Genomic DNA, 15,900 nt, shown 5'->3' with positions numbered 1-15,900 from the left:
ACCTAGTTTTTGGAAGACACGTATTCTCTAGGAATAGGAAAAAAACCTACTCTAATTAGTTTTTCTAAGGAACAAAAGAAAAAGACATTCCCAGAATTATGTAGATCAGAACAATGAGTTCATTATATAATTTACTATAGGATTATTATGTCATGTTTTAATTTCACAAAGTGGGATGCAATGAAAAATAATCTTGATATAACCTACAATACACAATGTAAACACTTGAAAATGGTGAAATCGTATAACCAGACACACACACACAAAAACACCAAACCACCAGAAGTACAAATCTACTTCTCAACTCTTCCTAACAGTTCCAAAATTCAGGCACATATCCAGAAGAACTTTCTGCCCCACGTCTGGTCAGTAAAGAAATTGAGGTTAACCTTTAATTTTTAATGTCACCTGCAGCCAGCGACTGCTTTTTCTAATGCAAGTGACAGATAAACAGCAAAACACTCCCAAGATGATACACAAAGCACCACATACCATAAGTGCATTTTTATTTTTATACTAACTCAATTTCTCAAATGGATAACCAATGTTCCTACTAATTTACATTAAGAATTGAGTGAGGCATGAAAATTGTTCTGATGCATAGGCTCTATTTCTTTAATGTACTGTATAGTGTTCTCTACTTTATTGCAATGCTGGAGAAAGCTAACTACACTTAAAAGATACAGAAACTATACATGCAAAACCACAAGCACATATATGTCTTTAAAAATCACTTCAGAAAGTGTTTGAAATTATCCAGAGCAGTATAAAGAAAAAATAACTAAAGTCACTGACGGAAGTCAGTAAAAGCAAAAAATTGTCCCTATTAAAATGAGTTTCCTGACCTTTCACCACTTGAACTAGTGTTTTTCTGTAGACCAATACTACTACTATAAATCTACATTGCTAGGATTTCAACTTCCTAATTCCTTTACACAATTCAATAGTATCACCTTAACATTTGCAAGGTAATTACAAACTAAGCAGAGGAAAAATGGCAAATTGAGGTAATATAATCTAGCTATTTAAGACAAAATTGGCAAGTCTTTAACAGCAAACACTGTATCATTACTAAACAACACTGCCATGTTGTTAATGTAAGGAGAAGTTTGAATTAGATGGTGAATTGCCCATCCAGGTCCAGACTTAGGGCATATTATGGGAGAAAGCAAAGAAAAGCTCCCACTGGCACGGTCTATGTTTCACCAGTTCTGTGGAAAGCAGACTTCAATACAATTATCCATCACTTTTAAAACCAAATACCACAGTCAATATTTTCACTTGTCTTTTAAAATTAATTGTAGTAAAGTAGGGAGAGAAGCACGTAAGTTTGTAAAATAAGATCTTTTTAAAGAGAAATGGCATTTAAAATAACATTTGGACAACTACAAGAAAAGACATCACTTAATTTTTATCAATGCTAAATATGTAACTATGACATTAATGAAATCAGGGAAAATCAGTTTGTTTGTTTTTTAAACATAGAAATAATAACTCACATAGTGGCAGATGCTCAAACACAGAGGAGACAGTTGTCCTTAGAATTATATTCTCCGTTCATTCAACAGTCAGGTAGCATTGGGTTGAGGCCCAGCCACCAGCAGCAACGAGGAAGCTGAAGTAGCAGTCCCAGTACAAGACTTCTGGAACCGACCTTTGGATGGAAAATAAAAATGCCTGATGAAAAAATGCTAAAAACATTTTTTAATTTTTAGTTTGACCTAAATGCATTCAAGTAACCTAAGGCATCGGAGTTCTTCTGGAAATTTCCATATAACAAAAAGTCAAATGACCAAAACTAGTGTTTTTTTTCCAAGACAAATAACTATTTCACATAATCATGTAACAGGAGAGATGAAAGCAATGTAAGTCTTAACAACATGTAAGATAAGTTTCTAAGATGACGATAATGGTAGAGAGACACCTCTGCCAAATTGAGAATTCTGAAGATTTCTCCAGTATTCAACCTGAAATTTGCATCAACATGAAATTCTTGGCTATTGCTCAGGGTTATTTTAAACTCCTAGTGTAACTGAACTTCTTACAGACATGTATTGTGCAAATTTCAGTAACTTGATATTATCAAATTTGTTTTCTATAAAGTGGTCAACTCATTATTAATAAGAACCAACAAATTGTTCAGGGTTCCATAACACACTACAGCTGGTTATAAAGGCACTAAAAATGTTCAAGCCTATGGTTCTAAGAAAAATTCCATCAACCGATAAGCCATCTATCTTTTAACTCTCTTTCAAATGTTTAAAAATGCAGTTGTAAATCCAGAAAAATATCTTTTCAAAAACATCTCCCTTTAAAACATGTTTATGCAGAATTTTTCAACTACTGTGAGATAATTATTCACATAATGATGGGATAGACTATTTAAAAGTAATTTTTCCTAGTAAAAATACGCAAAGCTAATAGTGCTGAATTTGAAACAGCATCTTCCCTCTTTGAAAAGCTGGTACTTTACTCTGTTTCTGCAATGTTTCCATCAGAAAACCTAAGAACACAACCATCTAGACACAAAAAAAAGTCCTAGAAGACATTGATTTTGCAGGTAAGTGCTCAACTAGCTCCTGTAATCTGACTATTGTTGCCAAAACAAATTAAATTGCTTTTAGAAATAAACTATGAAAAACATACTCATTTTGAAGGAATAAACTTGAGGACATCTTTTTAAGAAATTAAACTAAATACAATTGTCTACACATAAGTTTATTAAACAGTTCCAACCAAATAGTGGGTGGTGGGTTTTTTTACTTGGATTACTATCCTAGTTGCAATATACTAGCATATAAATGTATTTTTATTCTAGAGCATACTTTGAGTTATTAAGCTTGGCATTAAATTTTGTAACAAGATGTAATATATCTAATTCAAGAGGGCTTAGAGTATTCCTGTATTACTTATTAATATGTTAAGTGAATGTTTGGACAATTGATTTCAACTAGGTTTTGTGACTAAAACATGTGACAAAACACAATTTTCAAATTACATTGTCCATTTGTCATAACTACTGCTCTTTCTGATTTCTATAGGTGTTAACAAATTAAGCAAAAAGAGCCTCACTGACTAAATAAGAACAGCCAATTCAGAATTTAAAAACAACCATCATATATACACAAGCCTTAGCAAAGTATCTTTACTGCTTTTCCTTGCTGTTCTGCTTTCCTAATTCTTTCTTTTGCTTTTTATACCCTCCTTCCTGCACTGTCTCCTTAAACAGACCATAGCCTGCAAATAAAGAACAGTGAAGATATATATTTGCAGAGGACTTACTACAGTGAGACCATAGTCTTGTACTGAAGTAATAATGAATAATAAATGTATTGCTCAAGTATCACAATAAGGCAATTCAGTCACAGCTGGATCCAATCAGGGACTGGTTTGCTTAGAAATATCAATATATTTAACACATTGATCCTGTAAATTCTTGCTGAAACACAAACATCCCCAGCCAATGGCTTAAATAATGGTTATATAGCAAAAGAAATACAAAATATGTAAGTCCTAAAAACTGAGGTGATGACAATTTATTTCATACCAGTGCAGCACAATGATATTCACATTATTCATACAGTTGTGACAGCAGTTTGCAACAAGTCACACTACAGAACGGTCTCTATCCCTGCACTGATGTTTTCTGAGTGATAAATGAGTCAGAGTATGGAGAATGGGAAAAGTATGTCTCCCCCTTTAAGCATCTGGACTAGCTGAAATCCAAAGACAGACTTACTCTGAATATGAAGAAATTTGTATCAGTGAAAATGAAGATATGAATAAGTTACTGAACTAGTTTACAAAACTGAATATAGGATTGTGTTACGATTTGTTTAACATGACACAAGATATAAAGATTATTTTTCTTGAAAAGTAAGAGAGAAAATAACTTCACTACATGAACTAGAGTATCAGCAAGCAGAAACAGGAGAGAAACTGCCTGTATTTTACCAAAGGTGATGACATCCTCATGTAGACTGCTCACTGTCTGAAGGATCTATACTAGAGATTTCTGGAAACTACATGGGGACTACACAAATCAATACCATGGCAAAGGCAAACCACCTGCCAGACTTCTTGAACATGATTTACAGAAAATAGACTTCGAAACATGAATAAAGAGCTTTCCTTACTTGTGTAGATGTGTGCATACCCACACAGGATGGAGCAAAGCAAGAGTTCAGTATCATATCATATGCTAGTAGAATGTTCCTGCAACTAGAGTTTCTCCAATGTTAAAATAAGAAGGTTTCAGGAAGAAAATGCGGGTAATTTAACATAAACTTTTAAATGGAAATGTTTGGGAAAGCTACATTTTGCAGCCAACAAAATAGGCATGGTAGTACGTAATTTCCAAGGGAGTCTTTGTTTCCCATGGTCCAGTGGTCCTAAAACTATGCTCCTGTTTGGAAGACCAAGAACATGAAAACATCCCAGTGCTCTGCCTCTTGTTCACTGTAGTCTTACTTCACTATCCTTTCAACACAGATTAAACTAAAGCCACTTAAACAGGGGAGGGGAAAGGAAAGGGAGTAAAAACAAAGAAAAGAAACTAACTTAATTTTGCTATTCTCCATTCTTCCTACTCCAGTACTGTTTCCCTCAAAAATAAATCATCTAACTAAGAATAAAAGTAGCAAATCATATAAATTACCTTGATATTTCACTATTTGAGTAAATATATTTGATTCTCTTCTCATCAAGATTCAATAGTATTTCAGAGATCTATGCTGGATATAAATCTGAATGCTTTTCACAGTCTTTACACTTAAGTAAACATTAGATTACACCTAAATTTTGAATAGCCACATGTTACTACTTTGACATCTGTCCATCATAATACCATACTGGAATTGAAAACTAAAAATGCTAAAACTGACACCAAGCTGTACTGAAAGTATTTTAAGAACAATAATTCATTTAAAACCAGAGCATGTGGCATGCTTAAAATAAGGAATTCTGTTACTGAAGACAGTCTAGGAATGTCCCACTTCTGCATTGCTTCTCAGGTACACATATGCACAAAAGAGCATTTTTAGATGCCAGAAGCTGAGTAAGACACTCACTTGTATAGGTCTATTAAATCTGTGAATACAGGAGCTGCTGCATTTCACAGTCTATTATTTATATGACAGAATGAAGATCTGAAAACATGAAATATAGCCTTAAATTATTCACTTATTCTTTTCACAAAAGGAGAAACCGTCAATCTAACACTACAAGACTTCAAGTACATTTCTAAAGGTTTCATGAAAATTGCCTTATTTATCAAAACTTTATTCCCTCCGTTTGTTCATTAAATACTGTAGCTTTGCATTAAGGTCAAGCAGTGTCAACCAATTACTGTTGTTGGAGAAGTCCTACTTTCTTAATACTCAAAGAAACCATGGTATATAGTGAATTATTTTAATAGGCAAACTGAACACTGTTTACTCAAAGCACATTTCAACCATAAAAATGTATTTTAAGGGTTTCTATCAACAATCAATTACAGTACTATTTATTATCACAGCAGCATTAAGCATGATTCTTTGTCTGCTTAAATGCCAGTTTTTAAAAAATTACATCTATTTTAGCATTTTCAGCAATATTCTGTTCTTAGCTCATACTAAAGCAACGTAACAAAAAAAAAGTGACCTATAAAGCAAACTGTAAGGTAAAGGATAAACCACTGAATTTTAAAGAGACAATATAAATTGTTATAAACATTCTGGCTTCTGTCCTCATTCTCTGTTGGTGGGCAAGGGGGCTTGACTCATATGACAGACCTGAAAAAAAACCCACCCTGCCTTCACTGCTCCTAATTTTATAGTTTTATTTTAGGGCAAAATCTTCTGTCTTGCAATATACAAGACCAGGTGAACAACCGATGAATGATGGCTTCTGAGTGGTTACACACAGATTTATTAAACACCAAGAAAAGGCCACCCATGGGCTACCGTACCAAATACCGAAGTCACAGTCATTCCGGATAAAAGGACTTACATAAGATATTTTGATGTAACAATCTGGAACAGAGGCCCCCTTGCACTAATTCAATCTTTTCCCCAACCCATTTCAATGGTCTGTGGTTCAAAAGGCTAGAATGATGATTTTAGCATGTAATCACCTATATCTCCACACTTCACATAAACAAAATTTTGGATCTCATTTCCCTTTGGAACTGAGCTGTTTGCTCCCCATATCACCTAGTATGTTTAAGATGTGATGAAAGAACACTTGACTTTCTGATGGTAACCTTTGAAATCTTACTGCTATGAGCCCAACTTTGCCCTTCTGAAGTTACAGAACAAGAAAAAAACAAGGAAAATTTCTTCTACACATCCTTTTAGCTTGTCTCACTAGAAAAAAAAAAGTTTTCATCCATGTCCTGTATCAGTGATCAATGAGACTTACAATGATACAAGACATACACACACACACACAATTGCTACAAACAAGTAGGAGAGGAAATAACAAAAGGAATGGGGAAAAAAAAAAAAAAGCCACCTGAAAAGAGTCATGCAGAAAATTATAGAGGAAAAAAGATGTAACAGTAGGATCTGTTGTCTTATTATTTCTAAGAGATCAGAATAAAGAAAAACAAAAGAAGTAGAAAAGAAAAAAACAGCCAAAAAGAATCCAACTTAGAACAAGCCCTCTCCTGTCCCCCCAGGTGGGCTAAGTCCCACCTACAAGTTCCAGTCTACCAGTGAAGCCCCAACAGATTTTAGAACCAATTACTGCACAACGAAATTTCCAGAAGATAATATGAGTCAAAGAAAGAAATATAGATCCCTTCAAACTCATCTAAATTACTTCACTGGAAGGGTGTTAACTGGCTTCATGGATGAGGTAACAGTAGACATACAAGCTTGAGATTAGAGAGATTTTAAACATGTTCTGCATTGTTGTTGCCAATAAAACGAAATACTGTCCAGACACAATCACCGTAAACTGGACACAAAAATGATTGAAATCAGAGAACAGTTGTTCTTGAAAAGAAATTTTTGACAGCTCTGTCAAACCAGATATATATTTCAAATGGATCTCAGAGACAGCTGTTTAGGTCTGTTTCTAGCTGGTATTTTCATAACAATTCTAGTGACTCGAAGGCAGTATGGTTATAGAATCAGCAGATAATACAATGCTGGGAGAAACTAGCAGCACCTTAGAGGACAGGATCTGATTTCCGAATGCTTTTGAAAAATGGGAGATAAGGTCAGAAATCAACAAGGTGATTCCATAAAGACAAACCTGAAGTGCTACATTTAGAAAAGATGCATCATAAACATGAACACAAAACAGACCAGCAATGAAACATTACACAGGGAAGCGACGGAGAGAGAAGAATACAAATCAAAAGAGTAAATTTTGTGGAATTTTACAAAAAGACATCTCACTGAAATAGGTTGGCGTGCATGTGACGTGTATGTGGGTGTGCGCACAAACGTATGCACATGCGTGTGAAGAGCTGATAACTACTCTTTTCCATCTCTTACTGTCCTTTATACAGTTTTGGACATCATAATTCTTAGAAAGATGGAGGAAAACTATGAAAAGTCAGCAGGAGCTGACTTCTAGGAGTGCTGGGGTATTTCACTCACTGAAGCTTCTCACAAAAAGGTTTGATCGATATACTTGATGCTGCTGCAGGGAAGACTGTAGAAGATGGCAATCTGTGATCTTCCAGGCAATACATCTCTCCAACCCCAGTCCACCTGCCACAGTCACCCACAGCAGAGACGGAAGGAAAAGGAAGGCTGCCTCTGTGAGTCTTCAACAGCATAAGCTCTCCCACTTAGCCATCTTTAGTCTCTCATATTCAAAACCATTACTTCAATTTCCTTTGCTAACAGACAGGTGGAGAAGAGATTATTACTCTGCCTAGCTGCTTTTAAATTTCCTCGACAAGAGCCAATACTAGATTGAGCACATCTGTGGGTAACTTTTCCTGTTTTATCATTCTTTGGCTAGAATAACCTAGTATTTCATGTAAGAAAAAACGCATCGCTGATCATTTTTATTTTTATGCTACATGTGTGTGTTCTTAAAGGGAGCATGAACAACTTTGTATATGAAAACCTAATGCACAAATAGTGTAGTTAAAGAAATGATATCCTGAATCGTACAACACGAAAACAAAGCATTTTTGCAAGGCCACCTTTCCCTGTGCTGGCTTCTTCAGCCATTTCATGGACAGCTCTTAAAAATTCCTTACCTTATGTCCTGTAATAACAATTGAAAATCGTTTGCAGAATCAAAGTGGCATGCTAATCAACCGCTCTCATTCTGTGAATTAGAGAACAATCTTCAGCTTTACAGGACATGTGGTTTCAGTACAGTGGATCAGATGTAATGGACCTTCTGTACTGATGAAACCATCCTTGTGAGGACGGAGAGAATAAGCTCTGCTTTTCTAGATCCATCAGCTCTACTGGATAACACTAGCCAGCAGTGGGAGATATGGAGGTGGGTTGTAAGATAAGGAACAGGCTAAAGGCAAGAAGAGCCGTTATAATTATAGCTGGGAACACAGAATTTGTTAAAGGAAGTCTACTGTATAATTACATTTGAAAATTTAGCAAAATGCCCAGAGGCTGGCTTGCAGCTGTCAGGAACTGGTAATGCTAGAGTTCTGCTCAGGAGGCAACCACTACTGCAGCTAAGCACACCTCCCTGTAGTTGGGCTGACTTTGATAAGGCAAAGGAATGACTTCAGCTAAAATTAGTAAAATTACGCAACACATGAAATTATACCTATTCTCATTGAAAAGTGTTCACAGACTGGGCACTATTTTAAAGGAAATTAAATGTAAACCTGCTTGTTTCGATACTACATTAAATATATTTTTGGAAGGGTGACTACGGTAATATTTTGTGGATTGCATATTTTATTTAATATTGGTTAAATTCAGAGGGGGTTAAAGATATTAATTCATAATCAAATTAACTTCACCTACAGGCTAGTAGTGGTTTGCATATAATTTCTCACTTTGGTTTATCTGGCCCAATCAAAAGAAAATGAATGACTGAAATGCAGACAGAATGCAAGACTAATAAATAAATAAATATATAGATAGATAGATAGATAGACAGACAGACAGATAGATAGATAGATAGATACATCTGTATATCTGTTTTTTCCTTGGATTTAGAGCTGAAGTGATACTGCTACTGAGAAACAAATGGTAAACTCTAAACACTTACCCGAAGTGGTAACCTGCCAACAAACTGATCAAGTATGAAATATGATTAAGCCATTTTGGAAAAAAGGCAGGATTAAACAATCTTTTAAATTGCTCATTTTATATGAACTTAATGATTCTACTTTAAAAAGTAAATTCTGCTAATTCAAATATTAGCAAATTAAGTGCTGAGTGTATTGGAAATTACCAGCCACAAGTATTACTGGTGTTTATTTAACACACATCTGGAAAAAAGACTTGAGCAAGAATCATAAAACAGTCCTAAATTTGACCATATTTTGAATTTTTGCAGAATTGAAAATTATGACATCATATTATCATCACAAAAAAAATAAAAAGCTCTACAAGATAGAGCAGAGAGTGCAAGCCTAAACCAAAACTTTATAGTAGAATTATTCCTAAATGCTATGACAGCTGCTTCTTTTATCTCAGACTTACAGTTTTATATGAAATTTAAGTATGTATGTTTACTTGGCATTATGGAAAGTAAGGAGAGAAGACTGAGGGTTATTTCACCTTTAATTAAACCAGCTACTGCTTCCATTTTCAATAGGTGAAGATTGAAGAAAGTGCTTAAATCCTCAAATAACGTCTAAGTGCTGAAATCATAAGTACAGGCAGCACATCAACTATTCCATATTTGCTCCATCAGGCTAAAGATATTTTTGTTCGATGCCTCATTATTATAATCAGTTTAAATATTACAGTTGTCTTTTCTAGAAAAAGGTAGAAATATTTTCCAAGTAGGCTTTGCTCACTTAGAAAAATGTTCTCAATTTAAGACGGAATAAAAGTTTCCTTTCTGTGCATCGTCTGGCTTTTGCTCAGTGTAAGAAGACTGTAACAAGACTGCTTTTTGCTATCTACAACATTTCATTTGAGAAGAGGGGAGGAAAACATCTAAGAAATCAGCTATTATACAAATTGCTCTCCTCTAAATTTTCATTATATGAAGATGGACGTTTGAAGGATGATCATTTCAAGAAAAAAGGGGCACCTATTGAACATACAAAGTTTCACTTTTGCTTGACTTACAAATCATCAATCTTTACAATTTAATTTATTCCTTTATTTTCATTTTGAAATTAAAGCATAGTCACCTGAAACATTCAAGTCCTTGAAAGACACACAAATTAAATTTAACTACCTTTTTTTTAAAAAAAAAGAGACATAAAAATTCATTTTGAAAGAAACTTCAAGAGCGCAATACTGATTTCAGACAGTGGCCTAGGTTTTATGCAAATATGACTTTCTCAGTAACTTCAAATATTCTAAGCCTTGGTCAATTCTGGTTATACAGATACTGTAAACTTAAAAGAAAAATGTCAGGCTTCACAGTGATTTCCTCTACTTCAAGCATAATAGTTTCCTGGTGACTTCTGTCGTATTCATCTGTGTTACACTATATAATGCAGCTTTAAGGACTGCAATGATACTTTCAGGAATGCACAGAGAAGATCACAGTCCCTCACCTAAAATATTACTGTAGAAGAACAAAAGCATTTTCATGAAATAGCTAACCTTCTGTATCAACAATTCCACAGTAAATTATAAGAAAGCAACAAGAATAAATTGCTTATAGTTGCATGTTCTTGCTGTTGCTCTGACAAAGAAAAGCCTTTAAATTTCGTAATATTGATTTTGAAAGAAAAAGAATGTCTTATATGGAATTTTTCTCTACATCCTATCATGTAAGCACACAAATCTATAAATCTAGGGGACACATCTCTATTTTAATACACATAAAAACCCCAAATATAAAACCAGAAAAGGCAGAATGACCTTCCTTGCCAGTACATAATGCAAAATGAACACTGCTAACACTTGTAGAAAAATACACTCTTTTCAAGACACAAACTTTTAAGCAAAAAGCTTTGTATGGAAATAAAATTTTGCAATATAACTGACAAGTGCTAGTTCCCAAACTACCAAAAAAATGAATGAAATCTGGCTGTGGTTCTAAGTAGCTCTACTTTTTCTGCAACATGATGTTTTTATCATCATAAGCATGGTGTGCATTCAATTCAGTTTTAACACACAGGGATGTACAATACCCTACCTCGAATGACCAGTGCTGAAAACCAGTCCCACTAAAGCTCAAAGGCGGCAAATCAAAGATAGCTTACTGTATCTGTCAAAATTGATGTGCTGTGCATATCTGTACATATGTATAAAAGGCCATCCTGTCCTTTTAGATTATAACTATCTTGAAAAACAGCATTCGCCAGTTTTTTGGTTTAGGTGAGTAGTTATGACTTCTGTTACTCTTATTACTACAGGTACCCATAACATATGGTAATTTGTGTTGGTACCCACTCTTATTAGCAATTATCTATGTATCTGTGCACTGAAACCAGCAATTTTCAAGAACATGGCATGGCACAACACAACTAGATATATTAAGTCAACATTCACTAGAGTTTTAAGACATATGACCTTTACGGTGACGTAGATTATCCATCCACATGAAGGCATACTGTAACATAATGGTACTTACAATGGGAAGAAATAGCCTACTGTTTCTAAAACTGCTTTCAGATACTTTAAAACAGTTTGCCTCTACTCTTTTTCTCATAAAACAGGGGATGTCAAAGAGCATATAAAAATACCTAAATTAAGGAAAGAAAAACAAGAACGCACATTACATATATAAAGTAGTAATAGGCAGAGACAACTTCACTAGGCTGTGACATATGACATTTGGTAGACTATTATCATAATAAATGGGAAAAGTAGGTGAGATTCTGTCAACAGCAAGGTATGAAGAAATGCATCTTCATCAGAATGACAAACATATCTGCCTTTAACGAACAGGTCAAACAAATTCAAGTATGTATGAGTTAAATATTTTCACTTTATTTAAGCCCCTTTTTGATTTTAACAATTACACTGAAGCATAATGTCTTCATTTACCAGAGATATGTATTTATGTAATTTAATTTCTTTTTAGTAAGGATAAATTAACCTTGCTAACAATCAATGGCTAAAAACTCACAAGAAACAGCCTATTACTTTTTCATACTTTTACAAATCACTTTAACTATGCAAAACAGTAACTTAGATTGTCAAACTACAGTCTAAAAATACTATACATTGATCTGTGACTCCTGCAAGTATCACACAGGTGTTGAAATAGCTTCAGCTCTGCAGCTGATGAACCTGAATGGTAAAACCACCAATTTCATGAGATCATACTATGTAATAGCCTGTGTGAGCTACAAAAAAAAAAAATATCATGGAAGAAAAAGGAAACTGACTTTATGAACACAGGTCATGTTCCTACAGCTCATGTTTCTTATGGTTCATTTTGCTTCGTGCTGTATTTTTCAATTTCATGCCGTCAGATGAGAACAAATGAAAAGAACCATCATAGAATTCTTCTTCTATGGAGACTGAAAGTTGTCACTGGGCACTTTTAAAAAAGTTACAATATTGTCTTTTTATTTGTGAATAAAGGCAAGACCTAACTTATATTTAGCCCTTTCAAAATTAGACATATATACCTGCAAAGTAACATCTACCAGATTATAACAATTTATTGCATGTAAAAAAGTAGCAGAAGTTTCAAAGTCACCAACTGAGCAGTCGACTCACAATGCAATGATGGGTTTTTGTAACAGTCACAGATGGAAGAATTCAGGAAAGTAAATGGAAGGGGCTTTTATTTTTTTAACTTGTTTTTGTTATGAAGAGTTACATAGAAAAGCGTATTTTCCCCAGAGGTACTGAAATATAAAATTTTGAAAGAAAGGTAGTGGGGAAAAAAGGCTGAACAATAATATCACTGTGTTCCCTGGTGTCCATTTGCTTGATGCCTTATAGGTTTTGGGGTCCTTCCAATGCTGTGCTGGTGAAGACAATTTGTATGATGGTACTTACTTTTAAATAGCTTTCAAGAAATTAATGAGTGATTTGGTCACGTATTTTCAGACTTCAGTAGAAGCTGATGGCATTAAGTTATCAGAGAGATTGATTTGGCAATTGTGTCTCTATCTCATGTGTACTCTCACTTCATAACCATTGTCTCTTGTAACACACTGTAACACATAAATGAGGCTGATTGAAGTGTAAGGAAGGAAACCACAAAAATGTTGCAATTTTGGTAAATTCTAATAAATGCATGATACAGTTTAATGCTGATTTAAGGTGATCTAACAGGAGACTGGCCCAAACAGATACCCCATTTTGTCCCTGTCACTGCCTTGCTCCAGAAGGTAAGTTTCTGCTGTGAACCAACTTGTGTGCAGACTCTCCCTCTTCCTCCATTCACTGACAAAAGAGCTTGGAAACACAAACATGTTCTAGACTTCTTCAAGCATAAGAAGCTGGAGCATGAAGAAAGATGGAGTTAAGACAGCTGCTATGTCCAAATAAAGATATGTAACAAAAGTAGAGGTTTCCTTTTACATGGGTTGAATGCCTAACCCATTTTGTATGGTTACACTTCTGTTCTCCTGTCAATTTTATTGTTTTTAAATCAATTATCAGAATCATCTGGAAAGTAAGATGAATAACTTCCTGCTTTTTCTTTAACAAATCCAAATGAATGCATAAAGACTTGCACAAGAATTTAATAAAGGAGGATGTGGAGAACTAATGTTGCATGAGGTTGGGGTGGGGATGATGTCAGTAAGCTAAGGCCCAGATTTCACTCTTGACGGTAGGTGTTGACACCCATTCTTCAGAAAGCTGGGCAAGTCACATTCTGCTGGAAGCAGTCAGAATGGCACTTCAGAAGTTCTACTTCCCTTTCTGTAGCGCAGCATAGTTGCAATAGGAAAAGTAGATTGTAAATGGACTTAATACCGGGCTCAATCTATTTACTTCACTGAACTCGGGTAAGTGCTTATTGCTCTTCCACTCAGCAACAAAAGAGAAAAGAGAGATTAAAGAAAATACAATAATCCTGGTAGAAGGTAAGTGGTGATAGCCAGATGATCACAATTTTAGTTCATGATAACTCTGTGGTTTTGAAATTCATTCATGCCCAGAACTGAAATAAGAAGATCATCTACTAAACATTATCACCAATATACATGGCTGCATAACTAAAAGTTTTAACTAAAAGATCCATGTTTAACTCACTGTTCTGTCTGAATGAGAGCACAGTTTTGCATCCTGAATCAGTCCCCATAAAGAAGACAGATACGTACATAGCACATCTCAGAATAACACAGTAGCTGTACGGAGGCAGGATCTCCCTTTCCCTCTTAAAACTCTTCCTTAGATGCTTTCTGGAAAGAGACAGGTCTTTGCACATTTCAATAAAATTACCCTTCAGCAAATATGTATTGCCCATCAATTCTACTAGAATCTGCAATGAAACTGGAATAGCTTCACATAATCTGAATAGAAATGTTTCTGGCTTAACCATGTTTCTCAGCAGCAGAAGCAGCAAATTTTTGATGTTGAAGGCAAGGAAATTTGTCAGTCCGTATCAGTGGGTTTTGGTGAAGTTCCTTCAATATATTTAGCAGGAGCACGGATAAAAATGAAGCACAGAAAAAAAAGAAGTTATAAGTAAAAGAAAATAAGGCATGCTTTGTAAGTTTTCAACACTCAGCTGAAGTTTTCAGCGATTCAAATTAAATTTTTGGGATAGGCAGTCCTAAAGGGCAAGACTTTTTAAGGCTAAGAAATGCTTTAGGAGACAATTAATATACTGAAATTTTCAGTCTCTGGTCTTGCTGGTAACACTACTTTCGTCTTTTCAAGCACATCTACTTAAGTTAGAGAGCATTTCACAAATAATGTCTTAACAGAAAAACTGCATCAATTTACTACACTAATCTGTCCATATTTAATAACAGAACTCATATTCAAAACAGCAGTTATACTGAACTCGAGAGGAAGAGTATTTTAAAATAAAAATTATAACTAAATACAGCTGACTTTGGAGAACTGAAAAATAGAACAGTCACAGTCATTAACTGTTACAGACGCAAGAGAAAGTGAAATAAGGTACGGAAGTTAAAGGAATGGGATATGCTGTATTTCAAGATACTTAATGTGGTTTATTTCATTTTATAATCCAAATACACAAACAGGTATCTCAAACTTCACCCACGGAAATTATCCAAAATTATGAAAACATTACTATATTATAAATAAAATTATAATCCGATTATTAATGCTAGAAAGCATCAATTTAAGCTCATCTACTTTCAGGAGGGGAAAAATCCAACCAAATGGCCATATTTGTTAATTCCGTAATGCAAACTTAAAATTGATATGGTAAACTTGAAGAACCTGGAAATTTAATCACAGTAACATAAATGACCAGGTAATAGCCAAAAAAATAATAGACCTAGTGCAGATTTTACTCTGTGGCATAGAGTTGTTGACAATACATTCCTCAATAAAGAAAAATTGAATTATAGCCTTAGGGTGGTTTAATTTGGTACAAATTTTGAATAATGTTATATACATTTCCAAAGCAGATGCTAAGAGACTCTACAAGGACACTCAGCTCAATCAGAAGCCAGATTAAAGTTCCATCTGGAACGAAACAGTTCCACAGCTCTATTACAATTAGCAGAGTCACCAATGTCAGGCTCAAAAGTTGGGCAATATGAAACTCTCTTCAAACACAGCTATTAGCACAGAAACCAAACAAGTAGTTCACACATCTTTAAAACAGAACTTTTTAAGCAGTCACAAAATTGTGCTTTTGTAGCTAGGATGAAAACCCTTACTTGTATTATTGTGG

General features: G+C 34.6%; 1 protein-coding gene across 4 annotated transcripts in view; it reads right to left on the bottom strand.

Moving 5' to 3' along the window:
* TBC1D5 (TBC1 domain family member 5) overlaps positions 1–15,900 on the bottom strand; it is a 324,955-nt gene that overhangs the window by 252,866 nt on the left and 56,189 nt on the right. For 3 of the 4 annotated variants that reach the window (XM_037387032.1, XM_037387031.1, XM_037387033.1), the window contains one exon: positions 1,500–1,654. The exons of the other annotated variant lie outside the window; for it this stretch is intronic. The gene's annotated coding sequence lies outside the window, so the exon portion shown is untranslated. The remainder of the gene's footprint in view (positions 1–1,499; positions 1,655–15,900) is intronic. 4 annotated transcript variants of the gene reach the window in all.

The sequence above is a fragment of the Falco rusticolus genome, chromosome 4, assembly GCF_015220075.1.
Source record: "Falco rusticolus isolate bFalRus1 chromosome 4, bFalRus1.pri, whole genome shotgun sequence".
Lineage (NCBI taxonomy): Eukaryota > Metazoa > Chordata > Aves > Falconiformes > Falconidae > Falco > Falco rusticolus.
This window is presented reverse-complemented; position numbering and strand designations above follow the sequence as displayed.